The sequence below is a fragment of the Paroedura picta genome, chromosome 3 (genome assembly GCF_049243985.1).
Source record: "Paroedura picta isolate Pp20150507F chromosome 3, Ppicta_v3.0, whole genome shotgun sequence".
In the NCBI taxonomy this organism is placed as follows: domain Eukaryota; kingdom Metazoa; phylum Chordata; class Lepidosauria; order Squamata; family Gekkonidae; genus Paroedura; species Paroedura picta.
Window position 1 is genome coordinate 110,172,139 of NC_135371.1, and position 27,142 is coordinate 110,199,280.

General features: G+C 45.8%; 1 protein-coding gene across 19 annotated transcripts in view; it reads right to left on the bottom strand.

Moving 5' to 3' along the window:
* Window positions 1–27,142, bottom strand: part of TENM2 (teneurin transmembrane protein 2) — a 1,331,635-nt gene that overhangs the window by 534,778 nt on the left and 769,715 nt on the right. Inside the window, exon 1 of one of the 19 annotated variants that reach the window (XM_077327178.1) lies at window positions 470–492. The exons of the other annotated variants lie outside the window; for them this stretch is intronic. The gene's annotated coding sequence lies outside the window, so the exon portion shown is untranslated. Of the gene's footprint in view, window positions 1–469; window positions 493–27,142 lie in introns of those variants that run through there. 19 annotated transcript variants of the gene reach the window in all.

Genomic DNA, 27,142 nt, shown 5'->3' on the forward strand with positions numbered 1-27,142 from the left:
TCAAATTCTTTTTCTATCATTTCTTACAACACATTCTCAGACTAATGAATTAAGCATACTGTAAGGCTTTCCTGTAAATCAGTACTGTTTAAGCATGGTAACTGCCATCTCTCTTCAGGAATCCCTGAAACATAATTTATAGAAAGGAAGGAATGAGACAATCTGAGAATATGTTTCATTAACTGTGAATCTTACAAACACAAGTGCCTGATATATCACTGCTTTGGGCAGAAGGTGTGCATCTGTATCTAGAGAAAGATCAATTTGCTTCTTTGCCCATCAATGAACTCTCACACTTGCAGTTCATTGACTATTTTAGATAACCCTCTAAACAAGTGCCTATGAAAGGGAAGCTTGGCATTCTACTGTTTAATAAGAAAAATGCTAGCATCATTAAGGCAGGAAAATATATCATTTCTTATGAATAAGCTAGCCAGACATATCTTATTACTGATAGATTCACACTTACCTAGGCTTTGATAAATCAGTCCATCTTTGTGAGAGATGCAGAGAGGAATACATTAACCCATTTTGATTTCAAGTGTTCCACCTTACGTGGACTTTCACTCTCCTGCATTCACAGGAAGTTATTCTAGCCAAACCAGTCAAATAATGTGTTTGAAATACTTTTCTATGATTTTCTTTAATGTACAGTAGCAAAAATGTTTAAAGCAATGCATGCTAAATCTGCAGTTGATGGAAGTGTTTAGAGACCACATAGGTTGTTGCCAACATTCCTCTACAAGCCCACACAGTGTAGGATATTCATAACTTTGGAAAATATATGCTGACATCTATGTTTTCTGATTGCTCTACATTCACGAATTTATGTCTTCTGAGTCATGGGAATTAAAAGATACTTATATTACAGTCCCTCCTGTTAGCAATTAAGCAGCTATCAATATGGTTGCCAAAGTCACCAAAACGTTATGCATGTTGAAAATTTCTCAGGGCTCCTATGTGCTCAATCTTGCCCATTTCATTTCTTCCTTGAATTTCCATTGTGAATATGGCTTTTGTCCACACGGGTCCCATTATTCCTACCATAGCATCCTTGGTAGTGAAAAAAGGCCTTTTATTTCCCTTATTGAACAGAGGAAAAACTGGTTGGATCCAACAGTCACATCTTAAAGAAATAAGGACACACCTCAGATTGTTTTCCTAGGAATGCACTGTGGAATTTATGATCTATACATGATTGCCCCTAAAGTGGGGGGGGGGGGGAGGGATTTAGAAAAATAAATACAGGTTTTCTGAGTTTCAACTCCTTGGCCAAATCTTGGAAGGCCTGCAGCCCCTCAGCACATTCCTGGGTGTTTTACAGTCCCACAAAGAGAAAGTCATCCAAAAAATAAGTAACCTGCATGTAACCCTTTAAACTCTTCATCCCCCATGCTAAGAAGGTGCTAAATGTTTCAAAGGCTGCGCAAGCCACTGAGCACCCCATCAGCACTAATTTAGCAATGTACCAATGTCCAAGAAACCTGAAACCTAATAAACAGAAATCATCTGGATGAATTTTAAGGAGACAAAAAGCTGAGTGAATATTGCACTTGGACATTAGTGCTCCATGGGTGCAGGTTCTGACAATGTCTACCACCAAATCATAGGATACGTACTTTATTGAGCATAGCTCTGAGGCATTGTAATTGTTGGATTCCCCCAGCATCTTCTTTATACTAACGCCTTTATACTACCGCCCGAAGCATGGGCAATAAAAAGGAAGAGCTGGAACTTCTCATGCTGATGGAAAGGTATGATCTAGTAGGCATCACAGAAACCTGGTGGAATGATTCTCATGACTGGAATGTAATGGTGGATGGATATGAACTGTTCAGAAAAAACAGAATAGATCGAAGAGGTGGAGGAGTGGCACTGTATGTGAGGAAAGGGCTTACCTGTCAGGAAATTCTAGTGAAGGAGAGCATATCTACAGTGGAAAGCATCTGGGTGAAAATAAGCGAGGGGAAAACAAACAATGTGGTGGTTGGTGTCTGCTACCGACCGCCTGACCAACGAGAGGATGTGGATGCTGCACTTTGTGAGCAGCTTGAGAAAATATCCAAGCGTCAGGACCTTGTCATCATGGGTGACTTCAATTTCCCAGAGGTGTGCTGGGAAACAAACTCTGCAAAGCGTCCTCAGTCATGCAAGTTTCTGACCTGCCTGGCTGACAATTTCATTTATCAAATGGTAGATGAACCCACAAGAGGTTCAGCCATACTGGACTTAATACTGACCAACAGGCAAGAGTTGGTGGATGAGGGGAAGGAGGTGGGGACCCTAGGGGGAAGTGACCATGTCCTCATAGAATTCCTTTTGAGATGGGGAGCCAAGGAAGCTTGTAGCCAGACGCGGATGTTGGATTTTCGTAGGGCAAACTTTAATGAACTCAGAGACATGATGAGTGTCATACCATGGATGAGAATGTTGGAAGGGAAGGGAGCATGTGAAGGGTGGGCGCTACTCAAACAAGAGCTATTGTATGCTCAATCAATGACTATCCCAGAAAGACGAAAACACTGCAGGAGCTCTAAGAAGTCTATTTGGATGAACAGAGAACTTCAAGAGGAACTAAGAAAGAAAAGGAAAATGTTCACGAAATGGAGGGAAGGATCAATCATCAGAAAGGCCAAAGCTGAGAGTGAGCTAAGACTGGCCAGGGAAGCCCATTGTAACAAGAAAAGATTTTTCAGTTATGTGAGGAGCAAACGTAAAGTAAAGGAGGCAATAGGCCCACTGTTGGGTGCGGATGGACAAACTCTAACGGAGGATGCAGAAAAAGCAGAAAGGCTTAGAGCCTATTTTACATCTGTTTTTCCCCACAGGTCAAAGGGTTTAGGCACATCTAGAGATGGCCGTAGCCAAAGGATAGTGTCTGAGTGGCAGGTTAACATGGATAGAGAGGTTGTCGAGAGGCATTTAGCTGCACTGGATGAGTTCAAATCCCCTGGTCCAGATGAAATGCACCCGAGAGTGCTCAAAGAGGTTTCCAGAGAACTTGCACAGCCCTTGTCCATCATCTTCGGAACCTCTTTAAGGACTGGAGATGTCCCGGAGGACTGGAAGAAAGCAAATGTTATTCCGATCTTCAAAAAAGGGAGGAAGGATGACCCGGGAAACTTCAGATCAGTGAGTCTGACCTCTGTTGTGGGGAAGATAATGGAGCAGATATTAAAGGGAGTGATCTGCAAACATCTGGAGGAAAATTTGGTGATCCAAGGAAGTCAGCATGGATTTGTCTCCAACAGGTCCTGCCAGACCAACCTGGTTTCCTTTTTTGACCAAGTAACAGGTTTGCTGGATCGAGGAAATTCGGTTGATGTCGTTTACTTGGATTTTAGTAAAGCTTTTGACAAGGTTCCCCATGATGTTCTGATGGATAAGTTGAAGGACTGCAATCTGGATTTTCAGATAGTTAAGTGGATAGGGAATTGGTTAGAGAAACGCACTCAAAGAGTTGTTGTCAATGATGTTTCATCAGATTGGAGAGAGGTGAGTAGCGGGGTACCTCAAGACTCGGTGCTCGGCCCGGTACTTTTTAACATATTTATTAATGATCTAGATAAGGGGGTGGAGGGACTACTCATCAAGTTTGCAGATGACACCAAATTGGGAGGACTGGCAAATACTCCGGAAGATAGAGACAGATTTCAACGAGATCTGAACACAATGGAAAAATGGGCAAATGAGATGCAATTTAATAAAGATAAATGTAAAGTTCTGCATCTGGGTCAGAAAAATGAAAAGCATGCCTACTGGATGGGGGATACGCTTCTAGGTAACTCTGTGTGTGAACGAGACTTTGGGGTACTTGTGAATTGTAAACTAAACTTGAGCAGGCAGTGTGATGCAGCGGTAAAAAAGGCAAATGCCATTTTGGGCTGTATCAACAGGGGCATCACATCAAAATCACAAGATGTCATAGTCCCATTGTATACGGCACTGGTCAGATCACACCTGGAGTACTGTGTGCAGTTCTGGAGGCCTCACTTCAAGAAGGACGTAGATAAAATTGAAAGGGTACAGAGGAGAGCGACGAAGATGATCTGGGGGCAAGGGACCAAGCCCTATGAAGATAGGTTGAGGGACTTGGGAATGTTCAGCCTGGAGAAAAGGAGGTTGAGAGGGGACGTGATCGCCCTCTTTAAGTATTTGAAAGGTTGTCACTTGGAGCAGGGCAGGATGCTGTTTCTGTTGGCTGCAGAGGAGAGGACACACAGTAATGGGTTTAAACTTCAAGTACAACGATATAGGCTAGATATCAGGAAAACATTTTTTCACAGTCAGAGTAGTTCAGCAGTGAAATAGGCTGCCTAAGGAGGTGGTGAACTCCCCCTCATTGGCAGTCTTCAAGCAAAGGTTGGATGCACACTTTTCTTGGATGCTTTAGGATGCTTAGGGCTGATCCTGCGTAGAGCAGGGGGTTGGACTAGATGGCCTGTATGGCCCCTTCCAACTCTATGATTCTATGATTCTAGTTCTTTAGTGAATGACTATTGAATAAAGCTACATTCTGTTCCCAGAGCTCACTAAGCAACAGTATAGTAAGTACTTATGGTTCAGGTGTGCAACAGTTCACTTAGTTGTTTGGGTTTTAATTGTTTTGTTTCACATGTTTATAAACTGCCTGTGGTCCTTAAACAACCAACAAATAAAATAATCCCACAATACTCAACAGAAGTATAGCGTTGAGCAGGGGGTTGGACTAGATGGCCTGTATGGCCCCTTCCAACTCTATGATTCTATGATTCTATGATTCTTGGGCACCACACCCAAGGGGGATACCTTCTAATTATGTAATGGTAGTGATGCAAATGGCCGGGCAAACCGCCCAGCTTCACACTCTGATTTATTTCTGCTGCAATCTTAGGCATTTCCCTAAGAGATTTAAGATTGCCACATTCTGTTGCCAACCTGGCTCCTGTGAAGGGGATGCAAATTTCCATTTTAAAACCCTTCTCCAAATATTCCACCACTCCATGGTTGGCATAAACCTACAAAAATGGAAGCAAAGCAACTACCTGTACTGAGGTAGGGGCTAATGTCTGGAGGCAATCCTTTACAGTAGCGGTCCCCAACCTTTTTCCGGTTGAGGACCACCTCCAGGGGTGGGAGACAGCTGCCAGCCCAGGTTCCGTGCATGCGCGTTTTTGACAGCAGGTGGCGCTAACGTGCATGTGCAGAGTAGCCGCGTATGCGCGTTTTTGACAGCAGGGGGTGCTAACACGCATGTGTGGCAGCTCCGCATATGCACGTTTGTGTCTGCTGGCATGCTGGAGGCCGCGCCTGCCTCTCTCCTCCCCTCACAGCAAGAAGCTAGCCGGGCCACAAGTGAAGCGGCTGCTTTGGAGGCCGTTTTGCTCAGGGCCTGGCGAGCTTCTCGCTGCGGGGGGGGGGGGGAGGCAGGCATAGCCCAGTACCGGACTGTGGGCCGGGGGTTGACAACCCCTGCTTTAGATAATTATGATTGCTTTGATGAGGCCCCTGAACCATTTAATACCGACCATCCTTCTTTCTTATAAGAGGGCGGAAGTAAAGGACTGTTGGGATCCCACAGATTTAAAACAGTTTCTCCTAGCATGTGCTCTACCACAAGCCTCACAGGCATGTTCATACCTGCAACGTTTGTGTTTACATATCTTCCTACTGAAATTCCAGCATACAGCACCAAACTCCTTAGTGCCTGCCTCTTTCTTTTCTGCTTCCCTCCTTTGCCTTATACTTGGTTCCACCTTAACAAGCCATGAGTTGTGGTGCTTAATGTCCCACTTTTGCCAAAGCGTTATTAGAGGCATGCTCCCTAAAAGCCTTGTTATAATCAAGAGCTGTCTCCTCACCCCCATATTTCTTTGCTTCCAAAACGTGCAATATATATCTGCTCAAATGCCAGATCTGCTGCGGAAACAAAGACGTGTATTCTGAAAATCCCCGCAACCAATTACTGAAAGAGTGGTCACAGGTCACCTTGGATATCTTATCCTTTCCCCAGCGCACTCCCATCTTTCCTCCTACTGCATCATGCTTGACAAAATCAAATATATCCACCAAGAAGCCTTCAAAAGCTCTTTTGCTAAGCTTGCGTGGACGGTGGACCCCTGGTGGGGATTCAGCATCGGTGTAAACTCCATGAGGCTCCAAATCTGAAGCAGAATATCCTGCTTCAACTAGTAGTTTTTTTAGTTTCCTCTGGAAGAACCAATTTGGTAAACCTGGCATGCAAGCACACTCTAGCCAATACCACCCATCACTTTGTTCCCCATCTCCTTCTTCTCCCAAAGAAAACTCACCAGAAGAGAGGCAGCACCACATGGTGCATGAGTATTTTTGACACTTTTTCTGAATCTTCTTAGTCCTGGTTAGTGACCAAACTGACACCCCTACTTGTTCCTCATCAGAAGTGCACACTTCCTGACTGGACTCCACACCACAGTTCAAAGATGGTATTGATCTACAACTGTAAAAGCTACAACTGTAAACTGCACTGCCACCCAAGAATAACCTTTCTGAAATGTTAATGAACTGAATGCACTACTTGCATGGTTATCATAGTTCTCATCTTCTGCTGACCCAACAGGCTAACTGGTGCCCCAGTCTAACCAACTAGGTCCTTCTCCAGGATCTGCTATACTTACCTGCATGGCTGATGAAGGACTCACTCTAGTGCCCTGTCCTCATAAGGACCTACAAGGACCATTGCTGAGTCCTTTCTTCCTAGAGCCCTGAAAATGAGCTGCAAAAGATTGAGGTAATCTGCTACAGGTCGGCGACTCCCATGTCATGGGCAGTGGAATATTATCAGAGGGCCTTATTTCTTCACTTGCCCCAGCTACTAGACTCAGATGTGCACCCATTCTTTCTGCAACCTTTCTTACTGCAACCTTGCCTGTCCTTCGCAACACATGATCCGTGCCTGAGCCAGAGGAATCACAGCTCCTGCTGCTGCTCTTACCTGGGAGTTTGATCTGCTTCTGCGAGAGGACCTACATTTCCTTGCTGATCCACTACTGATTCCTACTGATCCACTACTGATTGCTGATTCCTCTACTGCTCCAGATTCTGAGGATGTGGTGGCCACATTCTTTGCTGCTCTATTTGAGTTGTGCAGGCTCATACCCCTCCTCTACATTCTAGCCCCTGCTGACGATGGCCACTGTTTAGTAGGAGCCATGCTTTAGTACCAGCCACCATTGCCCTCAGAGTAAGAATACAAAACCTATATTCTAAATATACTTGCTTACAAATTCTTATCTGCTGTAGTAGAAACTAAATATCTAAGCCATTGTTGTTGTTGTTAGGTCTGAAGTCGTGTCCGACCCACCGCAACCCCCTGGACAATGATCCTCCAGGCCTTCCTGTCCTCTACCATTCCCCGGAGTCCATTTAAGTTTGCACCTATTGCTTAGGTGACTCCATCCAGCCACCTCATTCTCCTTCTCATGAGGTGGCCAAAGTATTTAAGTTTCATCTTCAGGATCTGGCCTTCTAAGGAGCAGGCAGGGCTGATCTCCTCTAGGACTGAACGGGTTGTTCGCCTTACAGTCCAAGGGACTCGCAAGAGTCTTCTCCAGCACCAGAGTTCAAAAGCCTCAATTCTTTGATGCTCGGCCTTCCTTATAGTCCAACTTTCACAGCCATACATTGCAACTGGGAATACCATAGCCTTGACTAGAAGCACTTTTGTTGGCAGGGTGATGTCTCTGCTTTTTAGGATGCTGTCTAGATTTGCCATAGCTTTCCTCCCTAGGAGCAAGCGTCTTTTAATTTCTTTGCTGCAGTCCCCATCTGCAGTGATCTTGGAGCCCAGGAAAATAAAAAAACCTCCTTTTCTTCCCCATCTATTTGCCAAGAATTGAGAGGGCCGGATGCCATGATCTTCGTTTTCTTGATGTTGAGTTTCAAGCCAACTTTTGTACTCTCCTACTTCACCAACAGGCTCTTCAGTTCCTCTTCACTTTCTGCCATTAGAGTGGTATCATCTGCATATCTGGGTTTGTTGATATTTCTCCCTGCGATCTTGATCTAAACCATTACTGTATCTATTAACTATTCTCCTAAGTATTCTATTCTATCTAAATGTAGCCTATTATACCTATTTATTTTCTAGTGACTATTTCCTAAATATTCTATTCTACCTAGGTCTAACCTAAAAAATCTATTTCTTTTCTAACTGAATATATTCTAAGTTTCTTTCTCAGTGTTTTAAATAAATTAAATTAAATTAATAGCAACAATAATAAACATAAAAAAGGCTTCTTTAGTTATATTTCAAGCAAGAAAAAGAATAGGGACACCATAGGACCACTGCGAGGACAAGAAAGTGAAATTATAATAGATGATGAAGAGAGGGCTGAAATGCTAAACTCCTATTTCTCCTCGGTCTTCTCTTGTGAGGGAAATAGTTATCAATGTGGCAAAAACGTAACACAACACAGGGGACAGGAATGGTGGCCTAGGATCACTGTTGGAACAGTCCACAAACACCTAGTTTCTTAAAGTGAAACAAAGTTTTTTGGGCCAGATGAACTGCATCCAAGGGTACTAAAAGAATTTGCAGATGTCATCTCTGAACCTCTGTCCATTATTTTTGATACTTCTTAGAGAACAGGTGAGGTGCCAGATGATTGGAGGTGGGCAAATGTTGTCCCCATTTTCAAGAAAGGGAAAGAGGAGGATCCAGGTAATTATCGACCTTTCAGCTTGACATCTGTATCTGGCAAAATTTTGGAACAAATAATCAAACACTCGGTCCTTGAGCAGCTGGAACTGAGAGCTGTGATTTCTAAGACTCAGCATGGGTTTTGCAAGAACAAGTCATGTCAGACCAACCTTCTCTTTTTTTTGAGAAAGTGACTACCTTTCTGGATCAGGGGAATGCCATGGACATAGTTTATCCGGATTTCAGTAAAGCTTTTGATAAGGTTCCACATTATATTCTTGTTCACAAGTAGGTAAAATGCGGTATGGATCCCAATTCTTTCAGGTGGGTCAATAACCGGTTGACAAATCGTACCCAGAGGGTATTTGTTAATGGTTCAGCATCTTCTTGGAAAAGGGTAACAAGTGGAGTACCCCAAGGATCTGTCCTGGGGCCTGTGTTGTTCAACATATTTATAAATGATTTGCATGAGGGATTAGAGGGGATACTTATTAAATTTGCAGATGATACTAAATTGGAAGGGGTAGCAAACACATCTGAAGACAGCAACAGAATACAGGATGATCTTGATAGGCTCGAGAAGTGGGCTAAACTGAATAAAATGAAGTTCAATAGGGACAAATGTAAAGTTCTGCATTTAGGTAGGAAAAACCAAATATACCAATATAAGATGGGGGAGACTTGTCTTGGCAGTAGCATGTGCAAAAAGGATCTAGGAGTCTTAGTCAGCACTGTGACTCAGTGGCTAAAAAGGCAAATGGGATTTTGGGCTGTATCAAACGGAGTATTGTGTCCAGATCATGGGAGGTGATAGTACCGCTTTACTCTGCTCTAGTTCGGCCTCACTTGGAGTACTGTGTTCAGTTTTGGGCACCCCAGTTGAAGAGGGATGTAGACAAACTGGAGTGTATCCAGAGGAGGGCAACAAAGATGGTGAGGGTTTTGGAGACCAAGACACCCTCCAATGAAGAAAGGCTGGGGGAGCTTGGTCTGTTTAGCCTGGAGAGGAGATGACTGAGAGGGGATTTGATATCCATCTTCAAGTATTTAAAAGGTTGCCATGTAGAGGATGGAGCAGAGTTGTTCTCTCTTGCCCCAGAGAGATGGACCAGAACCAATGGGATGAAATTAATTCAAAAGAAATTCTCTCTAAACATCCAGAAGAAGTTCCTGACAGTTAGAGCAGTTTCTTAGTGGAACAGGCTTCCTCGGGAGGTGGTGGAAATTTTTAAACAGAGGCTAGATAGCCATCTGACGGAGAAATTGATTTTGTGAAGGCTCAAGGGGGTGGCAGGTTACAGTGGATGAGCAATAGGGTTGTGAGTGTCCTGCATAGTGCAGGGGGTTGGACTAGATGACCCATGAGGTCCCTTCCAACTCTGATTCTATGACTCGATGATTCTACACTCCCTTTGGGGGGGTAAATTATTTAGAAAGGCAAACTATCTACCTCTCCAATTGCCACACAGTTGACTTCCCCTCTTAAGCTTTTAAAGTGCTGATCAGACCAATGCCCCAGCCCCAGATGGCTGGAAAGAAGCAAAGTGCCATGCTGCAAATATCCCCCCAGCTCTGTACATGGAGGTAACTGAAATAGAATACAGAGTATTTCTGCTCTCAAACTGTCCTTGCTGATGTGCCACTTGTTGCATTGGCCACCCCTGATGCTACCAACTGAGTCAGTGAGGAGTTAACCTCCCATTGGCTGGATGAGGCGGCAAGAGGTCAGTTAATGGGTGGGCAGCCTCTTTTAAGAGGGCAGCCCCACCCCTGCCCAGCTTGCTGCTGCGTGAGCCATGCCTGAGCCACCTGGATCCCGCTGTGCTTCCTCCTTGACATTCCCACCCTCCACTTTGGCAGCCTGCAGCCTAGTTGTATGGGTGTGGCCACGATTCATTTAAAGAAATGCTGATATCTCACAACAAAGCCATCTATGCATCAATATAATTTTCAAATGGTCATTATTGAAAGATGAGAAGCTCTGCAGATGACATGCTTTTAATGCTCTCAAACCCTGAATCTTCAATCCTATGTTTGTTTGATACTTTAAAAGAAATGCCTGATATAAAATCAACAGATCTAAGACTAAAATTTGGGTCTATGGTGCATCAGAACAATCACTGATCGATATAAAAGAGAAAAGCAGCTGTGAAGTAAACCCAGAAAAAATAAAGTATTTTGGAGTTGTTTTAGATTAAAAAATTAGAAATCCTATTTGAAAACAATTATACTCCATTTTAGAGCAAAATCCAAGCAAATTTGGCAAGATGGTCTAAGCTAAATATTTCTTGGTCAGTGTGCATGGCCACACTTAAAATGAATATTCTTCCTAAAATAACGTCAGAATGTTCCAAATCTAAAACTCTGTTTACATGCAGCAGCATTGGTATGGATAACAGACTTGATCACAGAACCTTGGCTTGGAGATATAGTTTAAAAGAAGGTCTGCATGATCTATTATGGCCCATAGCCAAATGAAAGAAAGAAAGAAAGAAAGAAAGAAAGAAAGAAAGAAAGAAAGAAAGAAAGAAAGAAAGAAAGAAAGAAAGGCGCAAAAGACTAATTTAAACTTTTGAATTTAATGATATTCTGGGGAAAATATAAACAGACATTATCTTCAAAAACATCTTTTCTGAAGTCTCTGCTAGAGGCATATTTTGATAAAGCTAAGCAATCAAGGATGGGCTATTTTAAATATAAAGATATGCTGACAACATTAGGGAAACTGAAAAGCTTAGACATACTAACTAAAGAAGGTATCAATATTACTTGGTTTGAATATCAACAACTTGTATCCAGATTCAAATCTGAATATCAAAATCAGACCAGCACAGTCCTAGCTCTAACAGACTTTGAAAAAATTCTGCTTTCAGCGAAGACACAACTACAGGGCCAGATATATAAGCTGTTCCTAATACAGAGAATGAACTTGTTAAAAACTGTATGGAGAAATGGATGCTTAACTTGGGTCAAACTATCTCATTAGAAAAATGGGAGCAAATTTGGAGCAAAACGGTCAAACATACAAAATGTCAACTATTAAGGGAAAATTGGTATAAAATGTTTTATAGATAGTATGTATGTAACACCCAAGTTGTTGGGTCACATATCTAGAGGATATGATGTTAAATATTGGAAATGTAAAGATAAGATGGGCTAATTTTATCGTAAATGGTGGTTATGTAATAAAATGTGGACATTTTGGGTGAAAATTCATGCCATTTTAGAGGCAATGTTAAATATTAAATTCCCACTATGTCCTGAATTTATGTTTTTGAGTGTAATGCTAGACAATCTCCCTCAGAAAGCTGGAGACTTCTTTTTTCATGCAACAATGGTGACAAGGATGGTAGCAGCAAGACTGTGGAAACAAGAAGATATTCCAAAAGTAATAGACTAGATCCAAAAGTTTGGAGATCTGGCAAAAATCACCAGTATAATCAACAACAGACCTGCAGACAAATTCCTAGAACATGGGAGCTACTTTACACAGTAATTAGCTAGATTGTTATATCTTTAACCGCTCCTGCGGAGCGGAATAAATAAAAGAGTAAGCCCTAAGGGGGAGGAGAAAGGGCGGGCACTGTCAGGGATAAAAACTCAGAGTGCCCTATCAGGAGCCATGAAGCAGCTCCTGATAGGGTCCTCCGAGTGTCACTCCAGGGCCAACCAGGCAATGGGGAGCCGCGCGAAGCTTGGCCCAGCCATGCCTTGCCCGGCCGGGAACTCACCGCACACGAGAAGCAGCCTTCCCCAACTGTGAGTACTCCTGCTGGCTTCCCCTCACCCTCGTGAAAGGAGCAGGGATGCTGCATCACAGATGCGGCGTCCCTGCTCATTTCCCGCCTGGGGTCCCTTCGCAATGGCCATTCATGGCACTCAGACACACACACACGCAGCCTCACCAGCCAACCCCCCCTGGCCGCCCCCTCGCTCCACTGCCGCTTCCCAGCAACTACAGACACGCACACAGACACACAACCCCCCCCTGGCCACCCCCCCATTGCCCCACCCCTGCTTCCCCACTCCCACAGACACACAGAGATGCACACCCACACACAAAAACCCCTGGCCACCCCCCTATCGCCCCGCTGCTACTTCCCTGCCCCCACAGACAGGCACACAAACACTCCGCCACCCACCCACCGTGCTTTGCCACCCCTTCCCCCACCCCACACATCCACGCACACACTCCTCTCTACCCCCTTATTCCCTTACAACCTCCCACTCCCCATTTGCCCCGCTATGATTCCCCCCAACCTTCACACACCCCCTGGCCCCTCCCCTTTCACCTTCCTCTCTGCCTGCCTTCCTTTCTTCCTTACTTCCTCTCCCCCACCCCACACATCCATGCATCCACTCCTCTCTACCCCCTCTTTCCTCCCCACCTCCCCCTCCTGATTGGCCCCACTGATTCCCCCCCAACCTTCACCCCCCCTGTCCCCTCCCCTTTCACCTACCTCTCTGCCTGCCTTCCTGTCTTCCTTCTTACTTTCTGACTTCTTGTCTCTCTGTCTTTCCCTCTGACTTGCTTCTTGTCTCTCTCCTTTACTTTCTTTCTTTCTCCCTTCTATCCATCCCTTCAACCACGCCTTGCCCTTTTTTCTCCTTCCCCTTTCTCCTTTCCTCTTCTTCCTTCCTTTCCCACAGTCTGCCTCCCCCTCTGCTAAGGCCCGCTGTATTTCTTCTAAAGCGGGCTTATTTTCTAGTTTGTATATAAATGAGATGTCCCTCACAGGGACATCTTGGAGGGCTTGCATCCAGCCTGTGCTGAGGTGGCTCCATTGGCTACCGGTTGCTGCCTGGATCTGGTTCAAGGTTCTGGTATTAACCTTTAAGGCCCTGCGCGGTCTGCAACCCACATCCTTAAGGGACTGCCTCTTACCCTATGCCCCCCCGCAGGGCTTTACGTTCTGTGGCTTCAAATTTGTTGGTCATACCCAGCCCCCGAGTAGCCCATCTGGCCTCAATCAGGGCCAGCGCCTTTTCGGTCCTGGTCCCTACTTGGATGAATGAGCTCCTGGAAGAGCTACAGGCCCTATGGGAGCTTTCAGCATTCCGCAGGGCGTGTAAGATGGAGCTCTTCTGCCAGGTCTATGGTTGAGGCCAGCGTGCTAAGGAATAGCTGGACCCCCCTGGGTTACTCTTAGGCAGCGGATCATGGTCATTGTCCCCATGCCCCCCTTTGGTGGATAGTAGGTGAGTTTATTTAGATTTAGTCCGCCGCTTCGGGACATTTTGGGATTGGTATAGTTGGTTTTAGTGGAATTTTATTGGGGTATTTTTTTTTGGTGTTTTTATACATGTTGTAACCCACCACGACCCATTGAGTGGCAGGCTAGAAATCTAAATATAACAATAACAATAACTATAACAATAACAACACCAACAACAACACTAACAACAACAATTAGTGGTATAGCAAGGCAATTCTAATATTCTTATGATTTGTTGGGGAAAAAATCTTTCTTTTGTTTTTGAAGTCTGTAATCCAATAAAAGCTGGTTGAAACCAGCATTAAAAAAAGATTTAGGAAGTCTTCACTCTAATTCCAGTTTGTTATTCTGTCTATGATTGGGGTATCTGAAAAACGTGGGAGGAGGGGTTTCTAACCCAACAATAAGCATTCCAAACAACAGTTTAGTCCAGAGTTTTAAAAATGCCTGCATTCAGACATTGTGATAAACTGGATCTAACTGGTTACTTCCGAAGAAGCTGAGACAGACAATGAGGAAGGACAATGAGAGTAATACCAGTACTACTCATAATGCATATATTTTAATAATCCTATTTTCACCCAAGTTATGTTCCCCAAATTAGGTTCCCCAATCAAAATAATTAAAACTGCTTTAAAATTCATATTATAAAACAAATTTCAAACAATTAAAATACAAACAGTGAAATAAAAAATAGGAAGAAGGTTCAATGAGGAAAGGCCAAATAAATCTGGTAAGTTTTCACCCCCTGAAGGCAGTCAGTGATCAAGGAAGACTGAGTTGAACATAAGTGGGCACAAATGCATTCATTTGCTTTATACAACTATTTCATTTTTTTTTTCATGTGCCTCTTTTATGACAAACAATTTAAGGAGGAAAAGCTTCCTGCAGATTTGGGCTTCTAAAAGTTCCCATGAAATTCAAGAAGTAATTATATTCCTGTCACAGAATTCTATACTAAGATTCAGAAGCAAAACCATCTGAAGGTTATAATTCCTTACACATTTTATAGGACATTACAGGTATTTTCATAAACTAAAATTACATGTCGATACAGCCATGTTGATTTTCTCCCAATGAAATTATATACCGGAGTATTCCACATGGGATTATTCTGACAGACTGCGTTTTAATGTCAGAACAATTCCAGCTTTAGAAAGTCTTTTCACGTGATTAAAATTGGGTAAAAGAATATAATGTTTGAAACAAAAAAGAATGTGTCAGTAGTGCCTTTTTTTTTCAAAGGCAGTTTTTTTAAACTTGGTCTTTTTCTGTCTAGTCAAATGTACTTAATTAAAATGTCTGAATTTTGATGAAGTCCCTCTGTCACCCAAGCAGTCTATGTGACTTAACTGCTCTGCAAGTACCTTAAAAATTGAAAGTAATGTTGAAACTAGAAACTCCTTCCACTGAAAAAAAATCCACACACGGTATGTTTTCCTTTCTTTTTCTGCAGTAGTTTGTAAACTTCCCATTATTTTCCATGTTCTCATTTCTCAAAGAACTGCTTCAGTGCATTTTTATTTTAAATAAATCAATGTCAACAGCCAACACCCTAGAGAAATCTTGCACTAAGCAACTAGTGTATACATAGCAAAGTGGAAAATAGCATATCAAGATAGCAGATTTTCTATCCTACAAAATGTCATTCTTAGAGACAGATCCAAATTTATTCATAGTTATTCATATGTTAAAGTGTTGGGATTCAGTTTGTAGTATTATACTGGTGGTCTGGGTCCTAAATCATGAAAGCTATAAGAATTTTTTTCTCTAGCAATCAAGACACCAATATAATCTGCCATTTTTGTAATAATGGTCAAATCTTTACAAACCTTCAGCAGCCTCTTTTTTCAAGCTATATCTTGATCCTAATAGTTTTTTTCAAAGGCTGGTAATCTTACTGAAAACATAATATTTTAAAGATCTGTGTACAAAACCTTTGGTTTATAAACACAAACATATAATTTCTCGCCTCAATCCAGCTGCAAAGGAGGAGGATCTATGGTCTGAAAATCTAACGTTTTGGGATCCCAAATATTTGTACTGCTGCACATACCTGAGTTTAGGCTGCTGGTTTGCTCCTGAATAAATCCATAGAGTCTTGGCCCTATCCCTCAATGGGCATGTCTTCTACTCATGCCCTTGTATCACATGGCAAAGTAGTAGAAGAGTGAAGCCATGCTTGCTTTCGAAAGGCAACTGATATCACCATTGCAATGGCAATCCACCTGATGTCTGGAAGCATTTATTTGTTGCTTAGTTAAATTAATGCCCTCTGCAATGATGGCTTCAGCCTGAGGGCAATCCGAGGATCCAGATGATCCAACATCAGGGTCATCTTCTCTCATAAGGAAGTTTGATATCGACCTATCACGGCCTCTTTACACTTGAATTCCCATTGCTAATGAGGAATAAATCTTCCTGGCCATAACATCTATTTTCCTCCTCTGTCAAATGGATAGGAATGTAGGTGTGCACAGCGTCTAGATAGGAGCAGAAATAATAGAGTTTGCCTTTGGATGGTGAGACAGAAAAGTGCAATCCTGTTCCTGCAATTAATACATAGCCTCAGTTTAGAAAAAGTAGGCTGGAATGGTTGTGGGATTCTCCCATAAGGGTTGAATCACTCATTGAATGCCTTTAATAAATGGTAAAGCAATAGGTCTAGAACCAGGATTATATAATATGTCCACTATAGCAGCGGTCCCTAACCTTTTCCTGGTTGAGGACCGCTTCCAGGGGTGGGGGAGAGCCGGTGGCCCGGGCGCCGCACGTGAGTGGAGCTGCTATGCATGCACCCACCAGCAGGGCGCAAACGCGCATGCGTGAAGCTGCCGCGCATGTGCATTTGTGCCCCACCGGAGGACGCAAACATGCATGCGTGGCAGCTCCACACAAATGTGCATGCGCAGAGCTGCCACGCATGCGTGTTTGCATCCACCTGCATGCCAGCGGCCGCGCCTGCCCCTTCCCCCACTCGCAGCGAGAAGCTAGCCGGGCCGCGAGAAAAGCGGACACTTTGGCGGCTGCTTTGCTCACGGCCTGGCGGGTTTCTCGCTGCAGAGGGGGGGGGGGAAGAGGCAGGTGCGGCTGGCAGCAGCCCGCACTATAGGATCATCAAGAACAGGACCCGTAGTCAAATAGTCCAGCTTCAGGGACTTCGCAATTTGGATCAGCTGCCAGAGTACATCCAAAGATCACCAGTGAGCTAAATTAATGCAGATTCTCCAACAGTGTCAGCTGGAGAGTCGACATTGACAGCATCGTACTCTTTATCAAAATCATGGTCAACATCGAGGATTTATCAGTGCTGATAGATTGTTGCCATTGAGTCGATGCTGAGATGGACGAGATGCATAGGTCAACGACTGGGAGGAGAGACAGCATCTCACTCTTTCTATGTGCCTGTTCCAACTTTCCCAATCCAGCGGTATCATTAGCACCGGGACCCATGATGGGGATAGATCTCTAGATTTCCCTGCAGAGTCATGACAACCCCTCTTCAGAGATGGACGTTGCTGGTGAGGCTGGCACTAAGGCAAGGTGCGGAGGCAAACTGACGTTGATCGGTTGCGGTGCAGCCACAGGTGAATGGCAGAGAGAGCATCCTCATTCTCCATGGAATGTCCATGTCAATGCAGTAGTAGACGCCGAAGGCATTCGATGCTGAGTGGTCGGAGATGGGGATTGGCGATGCCTAGAAGGGCCAGAACCCCGCAGTAATTCCACTGGCCACTTTTCTCCTGAGTGTTTGGATGTTTTTTTTTCCAGCTTTTTTCATGGTGATTCAGGTACCGCCCTCTTCTCCTGGACCACTTCTTTTTCAGAGGATTGAATTGGGGGAGGCAGAGAGGAAGAAGATGGAGGTCAGTCTGAGGGAGATTTTTGTAGGTCAGCTTTTTCCCAGACAGGACTTTTTCATAAAGAGCTGCTTTCAGGTGTGCCACCAATCCAATTCAATGAGCCTGACACGAGCCAGTGATATGTCCATCAACCAAACATAATAGACAAGAATGGTCTTCATTCTGAGCCATTTTGTCTCCACATTCCACACACTTTTTAAAAAGCAACATCAGGGCTCTTCTGCTATATTTCATTCTTGGTTTTATTCTTTAAAAATATTTTTATAACACTAACAAACTACTAAACTATCCTAATGTTAATATTAAATTCATTTGAACAGACTCTGAGGTCATAGAATCATAGAATAAAAGCACTGGAAGGGACCTCATGGGTCATCTAGTCCAACCCCCTGCACTATGCAGGACACTCACATCCCAATCGCTCATTTACTGTAACTTGCCACCACTTTGCCTTCACAGAATCAGTCTCTCCGTCAGATGGCTATCCAGCCTCTTTTTAAAAATTTCCAAAGATGGAGAACCCACCACCTCCTGAGGAAGCCATTTCCAATGAGAAACTGCTCTGTCAGGAACTTCTTCCGGATGTTTAGACGGAATTTCTTTTGAATTAATTTTATCCCATTGGTTCTGGTCCGTCCCTCTGGGGCAAGAGAGAACAACTCTGCTCCATTTTCTATATGGCAGCCTTTTAAATACTTGAAGATGGTTATCAGATCCCCTCTCAGTCGTCTCCTCTATAGGCTAAACAGACCAAGCTTCCCCAACCTTTCTTTATATGTATTGGTGTCCAAACCCCAGGTAAACCTTCACAGCTCACTGACAAGATGTCCTCTCACTACGGCGGCAAGAAAAGAACTGAGGGAGGAGTGTTGGCCCATCCCATTGCAGATGACTTTAGGTGGGAAAGTCACTCTCCTCTCTGTGGTTAGAAGGGACAGTACTCCTGGTAGTGTTTTTCCTGTAGATCTATAACTCTCTAGCTCCTCTCTGTGGTAGGTCTGCATCACTGCAGTCACCATGTTTTTCTGCACAGAAGCCATGAAGATGAACCAATGCTACTAAAACATAACTCATTCCACCCAATATAACTCTGTAGGAAATTATGGATTTGTATGCACTGACCTTTTCTGCATTGGGGAAAAATCCAAGCTGGTGCTTGCATAGCAACAGGGCTAATCCCCACTTCCACATGAGATTGGTGCCTGCATGCCCCCAGCCCAGCACTAGCCCACTATAGGCCCTCCATTGTCATGTGGCAAGGAAACATGAATATTTCCAAATTCCCTTTTTCACCACAGGCACCAATGGGGCTTATCTCAGGGCAGGCCCATGTGGAAGGCCTTACAGGCCTTGCTCCTCCCCTTCCTATGTCATCCTGGATTGGACAAAAAATGCTCTAGTCAGCTCCACGGCACTTTGTGATGTGGATCCAACCAGAGCATTTAAAATTTTTTTCATGAACGTGGGATTGTGTTGTAATGCAATCCCATCTTTGTAAAAAGAACACCCCACCCCACCTCTGTGAAGCATGGTGGAACCTCTCTACCCCGGCTGCCTAATATGGAGGCAGTAATCCAGGGTGGACTGGACCCAGCAGGGAAAATCTTCCTCCATGAGGACCGAGGAAGCGGCAGGGCTAATTGCCTCATCGCAAGGAACTGGCGGTTAACTGGTGCAGCCACTGCAGTCCAGAAATGGTCACTATGGATCAAAACACAGTATCTAAAGGAATGGTGAGAAAGGAAACTCAATGTAGGACTGACATATTCTGATATCCAAGATATTTAGATGGGTAAAGGCAAAGAAGCCTGTTAAGAAAGTAGTCAAAAGTTTGTCATGGAACTTTTGTTAAATGCCTTCTGTAACTAGTTTATCACACTATCTCCCTCCATCCTTTTCTTGGTTACAATATGCCTGTCAGCACAGTAGCTCTCAGTGGCACAGATCTGAAGGTCTACATCAGCAGTTCTTCTCCAGACAGTGCATTAACCTAAAAACTATACCATTGTCCATCTGGGTGCATATTATCCTCACTTGCTGCCACAGTGTATTATCTTCCTCCCTTGCTCTGCTTTTCCTTCATCTTGTCACAAAAATGTCAGGATAGCTTCAGCACTGAGAGAAGAAGTGGGTTCCCTTTTACTATAAGACCTTACCCATAAAACTCAACAAATGTAAACATCTTCAGCTACATTCATTTCCAGTTCTGTAACAAAAGATGGGAAGAAGCAGTGCAAGGTTTTCACATGATCTTTTGAACCAATAGTAGTTCATGAAAAAATAAGATCGGACTGCAAAAAAACCCCCACCATTATTACATAAAATACTGTGTGAACAATGAGACCTTTGATAAGCCTTTATACACATTGTTTTATACAGTGATACAGCAATCATGTGCAACTGGATTTTCCTTTGTGTACAAGAGAATTCAGTTGTAAATTACTGCTGCACTGCAATATACAATCCCTAATAAATATTGGGGTGTTCACACAGAAACAGCTTTTATTAGCTAACACATTTTTCTTATGGACAGAGGAATAGCCTATGTTTTTTAGGTAGTGGTTCAAGTTACTGGGTCATACTCTGGCTATTTGAAATGTCAGTCATGTAGTAATTTTTTTCAATATCAGATATTTGACAATGGAGATAGAGGTCTGCCTATGGTAATGACGGCATGAATTAATTACTTCAATCCACAACAGACAAGCAGAGTATAGTAATACTATGGCAAGCTATCCCAACTAACGAGTACTAATATATTACCACAGTTTCTCAATTTGAGTATCCATTTACATGTAGAGATATACCTAGACTTACTTCTTTATTTAAATCATAATGTTCTTGTCTTGGTCAGAATCTACAGTATATTCTGCACTAAGGATGGGCGATTCGGATTCGGAAATGCCCGAATCGACCGAATCGGGGCCGATTCGGGCGTTTCCGAGCCAGGAACGGTCCGAATCGGACCTCTGGCTCCCCCTAGCGGTCCGAATCGCCGAGATTCGGCGTTTCGGACTGCCGAATCGATTCGGCCCGAATCGATTCGGCTTGAGTCGGAGGCTTCAGGCAGCCGTTGCCTGAAGCCTCCCTGGCTGTCTGGAATGTTTTTTTTTTTTTACTGAATTTTTTTGGCGCCTAAAATGGCGGCGGGGGGGAGGGGGGGGAGTGAGTGGCCAACCAGAATGCCTGTAGCTTTTCAGCTCAGGCATTCTGGCCACTCACAGAGGGGTTTTTATTTTTTAAATCCCCTTGCTTTGTAGCCTGCACAGGAGGAGGCTACTTAAAGCAAGGGGCTGCTTGCTGGAGCTCACTTTGAGCTCTGGCTGGCTGGCTGGCTGTGTGCTGCTCCTAAGATCTTGCTTGGTAGAGTGGCCGGCCTGCCTGCTGCCTTCTGGACTCCTGGACTGGTGGACTTCTCTGGACCTGGCCTGCGTGGACTGCGCTGGAGAAGACAGCAATAGTTTGTTTTAGGGGTTTTTTTCTTCTGCTTTTCTATTTTTCTCTATTTTCCCCCCTCTCTCTCTCCCTCTCTCTCTCTCCTCTTTTCAAAAGTTTTTTGCCTTTGGGTTTCTGTGGGTGGGGGCCTGGGGGGGGTTGGGGGAATTGTGTTTGCTGTTCATTGTGTTAACTGTTTGCTGTGTTGTTTTTTGTTAAAGTATTTTGGGGGTGGGGGTTGGGGCTTGTATTATAAAGTTGCATTGTTTCTGGTTGTTTTTTTTGGGGGGGGTTGGTTGTTTTGGGTTTTTTCCAACAGGTTTCCTCAGTTGCCACCTTTGGGCTTTGTGCCCTGGGTGGCAGCTGGTTGTTTGATAGGTGTGTTTTTTGGTGGGGGGCTAGTTTTAGTTTAGTTTGTTCTTTAGTTTAGTTTAGTTTAGTTTAGTTTGTTAGGTTGTGTTTGTTCTTAGGTTGGTTTAGCTTAGGGCCTTGCAGGGCCAGTTTTTGCCAGCCACCTTTGGGGGAGTGCCCTGGGTGGCTGCTGCTTGTTTGTTGGGAGCTGTTTCTTTGGTAGAGTTAGCTTGTTTGGTTAGGGCCCTGCGGGGCAAATTTTTCTTGGTGGCCACCCTTGGGGGAGTGCCCTGGGTGGCTGCTGGTTGTTTGCAGAAGCTGTTTGGTTGGCCTAGGCTAGGCTTGGTTTGATTTGGCAGTTTGGGCCTTGCAGGGCCACTTTTGCTTGGTTGCCACCTTTGGGAGAGTGCCCTGGGTGGCTGGCAGCTGGTTGGTGTTTTGGAGATTGTTTGTTTCCTTCCTGGGGGGAATTGCTGCATTCTTCTTGGGGTGTCCAATTAGTGATCCTTTAAATAGGCAGTAAAATCCATAGTGTTAGGAGAAATTATAAAGTGCAAATAATTTTTTAGAATAGATAGTTTCTTTCCTAAGTAGCCAGATAGGATTTTTATAAGAGAACAGTGATTTGGGTTTTAGGTTAAAATTGTATTTTCTTAATAGTTAAAAAACATTTAAACCAGCAGGGGCTGTGCCTTATTGAAGGCCAGCTTTCCTGCTAGAAACAGGAATTGATTTAGAGGCCAACAGGTTTAGGGGTTCTTCTTAGCAGATCAGGTGGGGGCTTGGTACACAAATCTGCTCCAGCCTTCCTTCTAGCTAGTAACACTCAGGTAGTTTAAAACACTTTAAAAGTCTAAAAAGGTTTTTTTTCTTCTAATCTTTCCCTGCTGTAGGTTAGGTAGGGCCAGTTAAACTTAGCTAGGACCAGACAGGTTCCTTTAGTTTAACAAAAAAAAGAGAGAGAGAGGGAGGAAGAGAGAGAGAGAACAGGAAAACTCCATAGAAGTTAGGTCAGCTTAGGGTCTAAAAAAACTAAACAGGTAGCTGGTGGGAGGGTTTTATAAGTTTCAAGGTTTCCTTAGAAACAAGTGTTAGGGCAGTTAGTGGTAGGGCCTCAAATTTCCCTGTCTCTTAGATTACAGACAGTTAGTAGGAAAAGTTTGTCCAAGGGAACATGAGTGGGAAGAAGGAAGGTCAGGCTAGGGGCCCTGGGGGAAAGGCCCTACAGAAAACCAGAGGGGTGGAGGGGAGTGAGAGGGGGAAGGAAGCGTCCTTCCCCCCACCTGAGAAGAGGCCTGTCTTGGGTCGACCTTCCACCACTCCGACCTCTGGCCGGAGTGGTGCAATAAAGAGTGTCCGCAAGGGTCTCTTTATTGAGGCGGCTGACGGGGCGCCCCCTTCTAAGGTGCGGCAGGCAGGGGTCTTTGCTGGCACTTCTGCGGGGCCTGCTGATCAGGCAGCCCCTCGTGCCGCTCCTTTTGCTAGCGAGGCATGGGGGCGTCAGGAGGAGTTGCCTGATCTCTCCCTCGGGGTGAGCCTTGGGGACATGAGTGGCTTGTCCTTCATGTCCCCAGGCATCACCTCGGGGGTGCAGAGAGCCCTGGAGGAGATGGGTGAGGGACTGGCCCGCCAGTCTACTCCCCTTTCTCCTCCAGGATCCAGCAGGCTTCAATTGGGGGGGGGGAACAGGAGCAGATGGTTGAGGTGGTGCAAGAGGGAGAGATGGAGGTGGCACCCCCTGCCCCACCATCTCGACCCCTTCCCCCTCTCTCACCTCTTTCTGTCCCCACCTCAGGACACGGTGTGTCCAGCCCGAGCTCCTCACAGGAGGCAGCTCAGAGGACTTCGCAGGCTGCAAGCCAGCCTGCGTCGTCCAAAGGCTCCAAAGTCTGGAATTACTTCCAGATAGTGGAGGGAACCCACCTAGCAGAGTGCCAGCTCTGTAGGCAGAGGGTTAGTCGTGGAAGGCAGGAGCGCCACTACACGACTAGCGGCCTCATGAACCACCTGAAGAGGCACCACCAGGCTGTCCTGCTTCAGGGGGAGAGACAGGCTGGCAGTGGGGTGCCTGCGCAGGCACAACCTACCAGCACGGGGCTGGAGAGTCTCCCTGGGACCTCCACCTCGAGAGCTCTCCCTAAGAGTTCTGCTCAGGGGGCGGGTGGAGTTAGAGGGAGGCAAGCGACCATGGTGGAGATGCTTGCCCGGGCTGGCAGTGGCATGCCAAAAGGGGGGTTTGAGGCAGGGTGTAGGGCCGCGAACCATGACCTAGCTGCGCTCATGGCCGTGGGTGGGTACCCCTTTCGTCTGGCCGACGACATGTACTTCCACCGACTATGCCGTCGCATATCCACCTGGTACACGCCTCCTAGTCGTACCACGATTAGCAGGACAGTGTTGCCCTCTCTTTATAGGGCAGCCAGGTGCCGGGTGGAGGTAGAGATGTCCCGAGCTTCAGGGACCGTACACTTCACCTCGGATATATGGACGTCATGTCATGCGCAAGATGCGTACATCTCGCTGACTGCGCATTGGTGGGACGTACGGGAGGTGCTGGGTGGGGTTGAGCCTGTTAGGCAGGGTGAGGGCTGCCGGGCAGGCTATCGCCATGCCTTACTGCACATCGAACCCTTCGATGTGCGGCACACGGCAGACAACATCGAGGGCACCATTCGTAGAATGGTAGATGGCTGGGTAGGCAGTGGGACGGGGGTCACCAAGGGCTTCTTGGTGACAGATGGTGCCCTCAACATGACCAAGGCGGTCAAGGGCATGGGCCTGAAGCACATCTCCTGTGCGGCCCACCTTCTCCACCTCGTGGTTAAGGATGCCCTTGGGATCGGCTCCAAGGGAACCGGTTCATCCGCCGAAGCCATTGACTTCAGGCATCTCATCGAGAAGTGCCGGAAGATCGTGGCGCATTTCTCTCACAGCTCGTACGACGTCTCGAGGCTGGAGAGAAAGCAGGTCCTGATGGGCGTGCCGCAGCACTGCCTTATCAGAGACGTCAGCACGCGCTGGAACTCCACCTGCGCCATGCTTGAGCGCTTGGTGGAGCAGAAGAGAGCCTTAGACGCCCTTGTCCAGGAGACGAGGATGTTTATGCCTGGGGAGTGGCTCACCCACCGAGAGTGGGAGATCATTTCTCAGACCGTGGAAGTGCTTGCGCCCTTCAAGACTTCCACGGAGATGCTCTCGTCTGACACGGCGAGTTTGGGTCTGGTCGTGCCCATGGTCCACAAGGCCCGTGTGGTGCTGGCCCCCTTCCTGGACCCGGCTCGAGGACGTGCAGACGTTGTTTCAGCTGTGCGCGCGCTTGCGAGGAGGCTTCTGAGAGGGCTTGAGAGCCGCTTCGAACCCCTCTGCAAGTCTGTGACATACAGGCTCGCCGCCATGTGTGATCCGCGCGTCAAGGGCAGCTTAGCAGAGAGGGAGAGGAGCCTTCCTGAATGGCGCGAGCTGCTCATTCAGAGGCTTGCCTGGTGGAAGTCCAAGGAGGCTGAGGTGTCAGGCCAGGCAGGGGAGGAAGGAGCCAGCACGTCCGCTGCTCCTTCCCTCCCAGCCTCTGCTGGCACATCAGCCACTGCGGGCCACCCTAGCGAGAAGGCTGAGCAGGGCAACTTCTTGCTGGGGTTCCTCCAGCCCACTCCTTCTCTTGAGGGCAGCGGGTGCCCGAGGGAGGACAGTGCGTCTGGGATGGTGAGGGCTTACCTCGGTGAGCCCCAGGAGTCCGAGAACGCCTGTCCCTTGAGATACTGGGCCAGGATGGAGGCGGTCTGGCCGGCCCTCTCCCGCCTGGCCCGTGTCTACCTTTCGTGCCCGCCAACGAGCGTCCAGAGCGAGCGGGCATTTTCTCATGCTAGCAGCACCGTCTGCGAGTATCGCTCCCGCCTGGCGCCCGAAAGAGTCCAGCAATTGGTCTTCCTCAAGGTCAACTTGCCGGCTCTTGGCCATCCAGAACTATTCTTGGAGGAGGACTGAGGTGAGCACAGAATTGCTGTGACTGCATCCTCTCTGAGTCTGTTCTGGGTGGCGGGGATGAAAAACGCTCGCCCAAGGTAAAAATTCAGACAGGACCAGTGCCCTGGCCAATCTAAATTGATTAAAAATGATTACAGAACAAGGAAATTGGCAATTTACCTGCTGAAATCATTTTTTCTCACGCTTTGGGAGCCCATAGGATGGGGACCCCTTGGTCCAATCTTCATGAAACTTGCAGGGGGGCTCTGGGGGGGTCTTCCCTCCATCCCCTGCAAGTTTCAGGAAGATTGCACCAGGGGGTCCCATCCTGGGGGCTCCCAAGGAACATCCCCCATAGAAGTCTATGGAGAAACATGTTCAGCCTAGAGAACCTGACGCTCCATTGTAACCAATGGAGCGGATAGGGGCACCCTCTTTGGGAGCCCGTAGCATTGGACCCCTTGGTCCAATCTTCTTGAAACTTTCAGGGGACTCAGGGAAGACCCTCCCTGAGATCCCCAAGAAGTTTCAGGGGTGCAACTGGCACCCCCTCCCTCCCAGCCCCCGGGGAAGGCGGGGGAAGGCTTGCCAATGCAAGTCAATGGAGACATTGACTTGCATTGGCCCCGAATCGGCTCGGACAGCTCCGAATCGATTCGGGAGCCTTTCAATGCAAGTCAATGGCCTCCATTGACTTGTATTGGCTCCCGAATCGATTCGGACCGGTCCGAATCGGTCCGAATCGGCCGATTCGGATCCGAACCGGTCCGAATCGGGCCGGTCCGAACCCGAAACGGTCCGAATCGGGCCGATTCGGATCCGAAACGGTCCGAATCGGGGCTCCGATGCACAACCCTATTCTGCACATGAGGGTACAGCACTCTGCAAATAGTAAAATGTCAAAGCATGTTGTTCTTTAACATTAAACTTATTCTAATTTGTCTATACCCTTCTTAAAGTGGGGTGCTGATATATGGACACAAGCAATTAGGGCTTGTATAAGTAGTTACTGCTTATGTTCATATTCATTCATTGTAGAGGATGTCTTCGCTAGGCAATTATCAGACAATGTGTGGCAGAAGACCATCTCCATAACAGATATATGGGGTGAAATCAGATACACAGTACAGAATCTAAACCTCTGTTTCTATTAATAAGTCAAATGTTGCATTCGCTTGTTTCCTGTTAAGCTTCTGGCTATAGTCTGATCCTGAGATCAGTTTCATATACACTACTGCCAAGCCAAGAACACTTATCATGAATTATTGCACCAACCACAAAGGTGGCCGCTTGTGCAAAAGTTCTTTAATGTTAGCTCCATTACCCAGGGTTAAATTCTACTTGTCTATAGTTAACATAACTAGATCACAAAACCAAGCCGCCTTGAGTTTGATTAATATCTTTTATTGGGGTCAGTAATTGCAAATGTGTCTTCAAGTCATTCCATGTGCTTGTTATTCCCATACACATTGTGTCATTTGTAAGATGGAGGGAGATCCCTGACTGTTCCTTGCTATCTCAAGGATCTCATGGTTAGATTCTAATTTTCAGTGCAAATGATTGATATCTTAATGAGTTATCTCTTTGCCTTTCACTATGTCATACCAACTAGGACTAGGTTGTTTATCAGTTCTGTAAAGACTTGGAGTTATTATTAG